This window comes from Fukomys damarensis, unplaced genomic scaffold (genome assembly GCF_012274545.1).
Source record: "Fukomys damarensis isolate Sample0158 unplaced genomic scaffold, DMR_v1.0_HiC HiC_scaffold_22, whole genome shotgun sequence".
NCBI classification, from domain to species: domain Eukaryota; kingdom Metazoa; phylum Chordata; class Mammalia; order Rodentia; family Bathyergidae; genus Fukomys; species Fukomys damarensis.
In genome coordinates, this window is record NW_022900934.1 from 8,388,809 (window position 1) to 8,396,980 (window position 8,172).

An 8,172-nucleotide genomic window follows, 5' to 3' on the forward strand; every position below is an offset into this window, starting at 1 on the left:
GGCTTCAGTTCAGCTTTCAGTCAGCAGTCTTCAGAAAAGATGAGGCCAGGACCAGGAGATGAACTATGATTGGTCTAACCCAGGAGGCAGAAGCTCAAAGAGAAATCTGGTCACTGCTGGTTTTTATCAATAAAGTTTTATTGGAACACAAGTATGCCCACTTGTTTGCATAGCGTCTGGTTGGCTTTCTCACCAAGCTGAGTGGTTTCAACAGAGACTGAATGGATATATGGCCCACTAAACTTAACATCCTTATCGTCTGGCCCTTTACAGAGAAAGTCTATTGACCTCTGGTGAGGAAAGGTGCCAGACCTGTGTGTTTTGTGGAAGGAATCTTGGCCAAAACCTGGGAGCCTGACTCTCAGCTGGTCACAGTGTCACACACCTATAACTGCAGGTACTCAGGAGGCTGAGGCAGGAAGATCGCAAGTTCAAGGCTAGCCTGGCAACTTAGTGGGACCTCGCCTCAAAATAAAATAAAAAGGGCTATGAATATAGCTCAGTGGTAGGGTACAATCCAGGGTACAACAAAGGAAAACTAAATAAATCAGTAAAGGTATAGGTTGCCATGAATCGGCCCAGCCCCATGGAATTGGAATTGGTAGGGAATGAAATGTCCCACAGAGTAGAAAATGAATTCCACGATTGGGTTGGAGCCATTATCCCTCTGTTCCTCAGAGCTGGGTGCTCTGCTCCATGTAGGGCCTTCCTGGGTAAGAAGAGGAGGGAGCACTGCTGATCAGAGAACCACAGACACCTGCCCGTCTCATCTCCTCGGGCTAGAGAACCACCCCAGCCGCCACTCTGAGCTCCGTCCCACTCCTCGCTAAGTAGCCCAGGCTGGCCTCAGACTTGCAACCCCCTGCCTCAGCCTCCCAAGTGCGGAGACTACAAGTGTGCACCAGCACCCTGGGCTGAGAATCCTTACAGAAATCAGCCAGGTCCTGAATGCCACTTTTTCATGCTGGCGTCCTCGGGGCTGGACAGACAGCCCTGGCTGGGTCCTGTACTCTCCCTGAACTCTGTCTCTCAGACAGGGCCTTTTCTGCCTTCTCACCTGGTTCTGTTCCCTCCTTCCTGGCTTCGGAATACCTGGTGTGGCTCCAGTCATCTTACCCTGACTCGGAGGCAGGCAGATGGGGCAGGGATCTGGCTCACTTCGTTTTCGTCAGATTCAAGCCATGGCTGTCTGCTCGCTAACTGTGTGACTATAGACAGCTTAGCGCTCTGTGCACCATTTCTTTATCTTGTAAAATTAAAAATGCTGAGAGCTTTAGGAAACAGATCCTAACTAGAAATGACATGTCTTCCTTGAAAAAGCAGTTTCAGGGTTGTTCATTTTATTCTTCTAACCTAAGGATCTTTTGATCTCCTTATCTTCTTGTGCTGCCCATCTTGGTGTATTGGATTTGAACTTTTAAATTTGCCCCTTGTGACCACAAAATGTCTGCCACAGCTTTTACCCCTGGTGACCACAAAATGGCCGCCACAGCTCTCTATGTATAGATAGATTTGAAAGGAAAAAAAAAATTCCTTTGTTTCTTCACATTCTCAGCAACAGGAAAACTTTCCCAGAAATATAGTCCCAGCCAAGTTATCCGACCTCTTATTGGTCAGAATTACATCACATGCCAACGACTTAGTGACAGACATAGAATCATCTTAACTGGCTCAGACTAATGGAATCATAATAGCCGAGGTGAGGCCCTGGCATGGACAGTTTTTAAAGCTCTCAAAAATTATCTCATCTTGTGGACTCTGTTGTGAATGAATCACACTAACTAATCATACTGCATCCCCTGCTACTACCATTCCCAGCTTTCCCTGAGTGCCTGGCAGTAAAACAAATAAATAAAATTATATCCTCTGTGTATTTGTGTGTAGGTAAGTTTTCATCAGCAAAGACATAACTAAACAGTGATTGTTACTAAGTAGAAAGCAACCAAGATCAGCGAACTATTCGCTTTCCTCTTCTCTTCTTCCTCCTCCCTTCCCTCCTTCCTCTTCTCTCTCCCGCTCCTCTCCCTCCTTCTTATTCTTATCCCGTTCTCTTTTGCTGACATCACTTGCAGAAAGACTATAATGTCATGGGCTCTTTTTTAAGTTGACATCTTAAGTTTTTACTATACTTCAGATAAATTCATTTTTTTCCTTAATAAGAAATAGGAAACAGTAAACATTTTCGAGGGAAAATCATAATAAGATGCTAGGGCTGGGGCTGTCGCCCAGTGGTAGAGCACTTGCCTGTCGTGCATAAGTCTCCGGGTTCGAGCTTCGGCCAAAGGAAAGGAAGGAGGACCGAAAGGAGAGAGGTAGGGAGGAAGGGAAACAAACAGGAAGGGAAGGAGGGGAGGGACTTCCTTGGAGTTCATATTTCCTTACATGATTTCATGAAATACATTTTAATTGATGAATAGCACACGCTAAATCGGGAAGAACATCACATAACACTTTAATTCTGGGGAATATTCAGGACATATTACGCAGTCTTTGACGCTTCCAAAAAACATGACGGCTACATTGGTGAGACTCAACATCATTATACCTCTTCAGTTGTTCCGAACGGTCCCTAAAAACAAATACATGTGAGATCGAGTAATGCAGGATTTAGACACTTTTGATTTATTACTGAAGGATTTTCCAGATGACTCCCTCAGTTTGGTACCTTGGCTGTTTTTATGTTACCTACTCCCCGTAATGCTCCGTGGAAAGACGCAGAGGTGCTGGGGTACAACGCACATACACACACGTGTGTGCACGCGCACACACACCTGTAATACAGAAAAGGGGTTATTGTAAATGTAGGCATGCAGGTATTGTAAATGTGGCATTCCCAGGTAGTTTTAAGGATAAGTGATTAGGAAAGCCTGCTCCTGTTTGAAAACTATTGCTCTACAATATTTCACTGGGTTGTTGATTAACTGAGATACACGCTTAGGACTCGTGACTCGTTAGCTTCAGTCACAGACGAATGAGGAGCGTCTTGCTCCCCGTGTGACAACAGGGACACAGCCAGCACGTTGTGGATGTGCGGCCACGTGTCTCAGACCCAAGGCCAAACTCCAAGCTAACTCTGGCCTCTGAAACCTTCTGTCTCCGACAAGAGTTGACTAACTCGCTGCAGTCTGCTAAAGCCCCCAAGGATGAACCTCATTTCTCCACATCCCCAAGCCTCTCCCAGCCCGAGGAAAGTGCCTTTGCTGCTCCTCTCCCGCTGTACTTCTGGAGTCCGGATCTCACCTGTGGCTGCCACTACCTGGACAGCCATGGCCAGGGTCATTGCCTCTCTCACATCATCGGATTTGCGACTAAGTTACAGTGGACCCTTGACTTTCCAACGCAGTTGTTCCCATGCGCTGGTTGTAACTCAGCTGCAGGCTCAGCTCCTCTCCGCAGCCTTCACAGTCTCCCTCCTGGACACGGGCAGCTCTCAGCGCCCTCAGAGACACCCGGCCCGGGATTTCTTAGCGAACCCCACACAGGAGAGGACGCTGTCTTTAAGGGTTAAATCTGCATCTGAGGCCATCTGAAAGCACATGCGGCTGGCATTTAGTCGTAACTCAAGATGTTGGCTGCAAATTAAAAGCTAGCATTCTGGTCGTAACCCAAGTTGTTCCTAGGTTGGGCCAGTTGTAACTCAGGAGTCCACCGTATTAGCTCTCTTGTTCACTGCTGAATTAGAGGAAGCCCTCGCTGTGCCACATGTGCAGGCACCAAGGGAGACAAGGCCTGATGATCATAAGGATGACCACAGGGCCTGGGCCTCCTCTCAGAAGGCCGTGTGACTCTGCGGTTTGGGATTGGGCCTCACGCCGCTCCGTACTTGCTGAGAGACTTCGTGTACCTGGCTTTGTGCTTTGGCCTTGAAGAGTGAGTAGGAGCCCTTCTCATGGAGGATTCAGAACTCTCCCAGGACCTGGAATGGCAGGATGCAGATGTTATTATTTTGTTCACTAACAGTTTTTCTTTAAACCTGGATTGTTTATACAGCTACAGTCATCAATCCTGGAGATCCATGAAAAGCTAGGCCATGCTGCCAGGCACAGCTGTGCACACCTACTAATGCCAGCACCCTGGGAGGCTGAGGAAGCAGGATCAAAAGTTCAAGCCCAGCCTGGGCAATTTAGTGACTTAGAGACCCAGTCTTAAAATAAAAATAATAAAAAAAAAAACTTTAAAAAAATGTAGTTCAGCACAAAGGGCCCAGATTCAATCCCTCATACTACATTTTAAGAAAAGAATTAAAAATAAAAATAAAAAACTAAACCATAGTGCAGCCTGGAAGATTTTTAGTTTCCATGGCAACAGGGATCAATTTCCAAACTCTCCAGTGTTCAGTTTCCAAAACATCAGACTTAAATGCGGTAGTTGGGCTTCATGCTTGGACAACTGAGACAACCCACAGGCTTAAAAATAAGTACATGAAGCCAGGCATGGTGGTACATGCCTGTAATCCCAGCACTCGGGAGGCTGAGGCAGGAGGATTGCTGAGTTCAAGATCAGCCTGGGCTACACAGTGAATTCCAGGTCAGTCTTACTACATAGTGAGACCCTATCTAAAAAAAAATCAAAAAAATAAAAATAAAAATAACATATATGAAAAAATTATTTTTATGACTCCTGAAAAGCTAAGTTCCATGTCTTTAGTATTTTGGAAAATTTCCTAGCAAATACTTTGGATTTCATCAGCATTTCTATGCAGTTTTGTCAAAACTGGTAAGGCAACAAGATTCACTTAGTTTTAAATTTAAGATGTAAGCACGTTCAATTTGGGGGGAGACTTTTTTTAACATTCGGACTCCTGAGTAGATTCAGGTGTTCTAATGTTTTCTTCAATAACTGTTATTATTTCTGACATTTCAGCTTTGTTTTTCCTGGTTGACATCACCTTTTTTTTTTTTTTTTTTTTTGAGACAGGGTCTTGCTATGTAGTTCAGCCTGACAGTGAACTCACTATGTAGCAGAGCTGGCCTTGAACTCACAGTGATTCTCCTGCCTCAGCCTCCCAAGTGCTGTGATTACAGGCGTGCACACCACGCCCAGCTGCCATCGTATTTTTTTAATGCGGCACTTTGGTGCGGGGCAGAAAGACATATGGGGCAAAGAGTACATTTTTGGGCCATCTACAATACAAACCTGTAAACTTTTCTGTAAAGAAATAGTAAATATTTTGGGCTTTGCAGACCATTATAGTGTCTCTGCTATGGTAGCTCAAAGGGATCCTGGGAGTACATAAACAAATGACCAAGGCTAGTTTCCAATAAAACTTTAGTTACAAAAACTGACAGATCCAGATTGAACCTCACCTTGTAACTGCCAACCCCTGGTCTAGAATTCCATTTCCTTTTTAATAGTACCAGGGATCGAACTTGGGACCTTGCACTTGTGAGGCAGGCAGTGGCACCACTGAGCTAAATCCCCGGCCCTAGAATTACATTTTGTCTTTACCACTTTCTAGCTGAATGATCTGACTGAACCACATTCATCTATAAAATAAAGACAATATAATTATGCTTCCTCATTAGACTCAGAGGATGAAATGCATCCATGAATAAAGTACTTACTCTGTGTAAGTACTCTATAAATGTTACCTGTTATTATCCTCTTCTTACAGTAGGGAAATGAAGCAACCTGCCCAACTCTTGCAATTAGCCTCAGCTCACGTGCCCAGCCTCAGAAAATGGCCTCCATTATCTGATGGCGTGAACTTGGTATTAGCCTATCCTTTGATTAAAGATGCCTTTTCCTTCTGTCCTACCCAAGTCCATTCAAGAACAATACAGTTATGGCAGGGAAGGAGAGCCTCTCGGGGTGTACAAATTTGATCCCAAAAGGCTGGACTCTGCAGAGAGAAGGGTAACTGCCCCTGCCACCAGATTCCAAAATGGAGGAATCTAAAATGGCTCCTGAATCCAAAATGGAGGAAGGGACATCTGTCTCCCAGGTCCCCCATGCTGTCCTATGGCTCTCACTGGCCTGGGAGCAGCCCCTGAAGTCACACATTTGGGCCATTTCCCTGATAGACAGCATGGTTCCCCAGAAACCACGGTCCTATATCACTAGGACTCGTAACAGGGGAAAAGGAGTTCTAACTATTTCGTTCGCTTGTCTCTTTTGCTCATTTCTCTGATGCCTGGACTTCCCACTTGAGCCACTAGGGTTTCTGGCATTTTTCTTATTAGTGGTATGTTTTCTTAGGCCATGCCTCCTTTTTCTGAACTAATAGGACAGCTTCCTGGGTACTCAAGATAAATGCAAACAGGACTGCAGATTTCAATGACAGATACAACAGAAGACTCATTTTGCAGTTTTATATAATTTTGAATTTGGAGATGGTAGCTGCTTTGCGCTTTCCTGCTCTGAACGTGGACAGGCCCCATTCCGGTGTCTCTTTGGCCTCATTGCTTCTCTCCCTAAATTAAATTTGCCAATTAGCTCGCCTGCTACTATGCACATGGAGAAGTCCTCTTTAACTCAGATTTCCTTCTCCCAGGCATACCAGAAATCTGCTGCACACACTGCAAGACAAAGCACAAAAAGACCTCGGGAGCTAGCAGAAGACCAAGTCTCCATGATTTCTCTGAGTTTCTGAGGGCAGAATGAAATGAGACTCCTCCCAGCGGATGGAGAGCCCTAGGGCCCGGTGCACACAAAATTCCGCCCACCGCTTTCCAAGCACGTACTTTGTTCTAAATAGCAGTGGCTCCCTCGTGGGCACACAGGAGTAGGAGGGAGCACCTCCATTAGGCTGAGCAGAGTGATCTTTCTGAGCCCAAGATGGGAGGCGTGGAAGAGGAGGGATTACTGGGTAGGAAGTATGCTTCGCTTCTGTGAGAAGATGAGATGCTGGGGAACGGTGTGGACATGGCTGACCCCTGGGGGACAAGGGCCTCCCCTCCCCTCCCCCACATGCGGCTCCAGCTCCAACTGGAGGGGAGATTAAGAACTACAAGAAGGGGGCGGGGTAAGTTAGGGGTGTGGCCCAGTGGTAAAGCGCTTGCCTGAGTTTGATTCCTAGCACTGCCAAAAAACAAACACGCTAACACACAAGCAAAACAAACAAACAAAAACTACAGTTATTAAGAGGGTAATAACAAGGCTTTAAACTCTTGTTTTTGTTTTGTTTTTTTAAAGTTACTTTGATCAATTCTTTGGCTTCGGGCAATTTGAGGGCCAGTGTGAAGTAACAGGAGCTTCCCTCAGAAGTGGACAGAAAGTCTGAGCAGAGTAACGCAGAGAGTATTTTGTTACACTGCTGCTCATAGCAGCAAAAGTCAAAGGCTACCTGAAAGTCTGGCAAAAAATGATAAGTGAGATACATCAAGAAGCAGCATCCCAGGAAATACTACACATACCACTACTTAAAGTGTCACGTTCAACTGGGCGCGTTGGTCCACGCCTTTAATCCCAGCACTTGGGAGGCTGAGGCAGGAGGATCACTGAGAGTTTGAGACCAGCCTGGGCTACATAGTAAGACCTTGCCTCAGAAAACCTAAACAAACAAACAAACAAAATGTCTGTCACGTGCTCTCCAAGAGACTCTATCTAGAAAACACAACGGGTCAAAGGCACTTTGTAAAGACAGAGATGTGGCGGACAGAAACGCTTATTGCCCTGTTCTGTGTATGAGCCTTTTCTGCGAGAGACCCACCTAAAAACCGAGTCATTGGCTAGGGGGTGCGGAGGGGCTCGCCCTTTAATCTGAGTTTTCCCCAGATGCATGTATGACAATGACCCCCAAAACTACTTTTCAAAAAATACACCCACTAAAAAATTGCCCGTGATGGACATTTTAAGTGAATACACCAGGGATATAATTAAAGCGGTGTGCGTATCTGTGAGAAACATCCGTTAGGGGGGTAACGGTGATCAGGAGCTCTCTGGTGAGATCACCAGTTTATGACTCAGGCACTTTTACCTTACGTTGTAGGCTCCTGTGAAGAGGTTTTTGTGTCTCTTTTTAAACGCTTACAACTAAAAATGAGAAAGGAAGAGCGAGGGACCTACTCCGACACGGCTTCCCAGTATCTGAGGGACGCGGCTCTGCGGCGTAGGGGAAGCGCAGGACACCCGAGGTGACGGGCGCCGCCGCACGGTCCTCAGTCGGGTCCGCAGGAGCGGAATCGGCCTTCCCCGGGGCTGTGCTCGGGGGGCCGGACCCCGGGGCTCCCA

At 46.2% G+C, this 8,172-nt stretch overlaps 1 long non-coding RNA gene across 1 annotated transcript; it reads right to left on the reverse strand.

Annotated features, from left to right (window-relative positions):
• Nucleotides 1-2,357: 2,357 nt before the first annotated feature.
• On the reverse strand, nucleotides 2,358-8,082 carry LOC104858093. The gene is made up of 3 exons (XR_779039.3): nucleotides 8,008-8,082; nucleotides 3,241-3,916; nucleotides 2,358-2,771 (listed from the first exon to the last, which is right to left on the reverse strand). It is a non-coding gene; the product is annotated as an uncharacterized LOC104858093 (long non-coding RNA).
• Nucleotides 8,083-8,172: the final 90 nt, after the last annotated feature.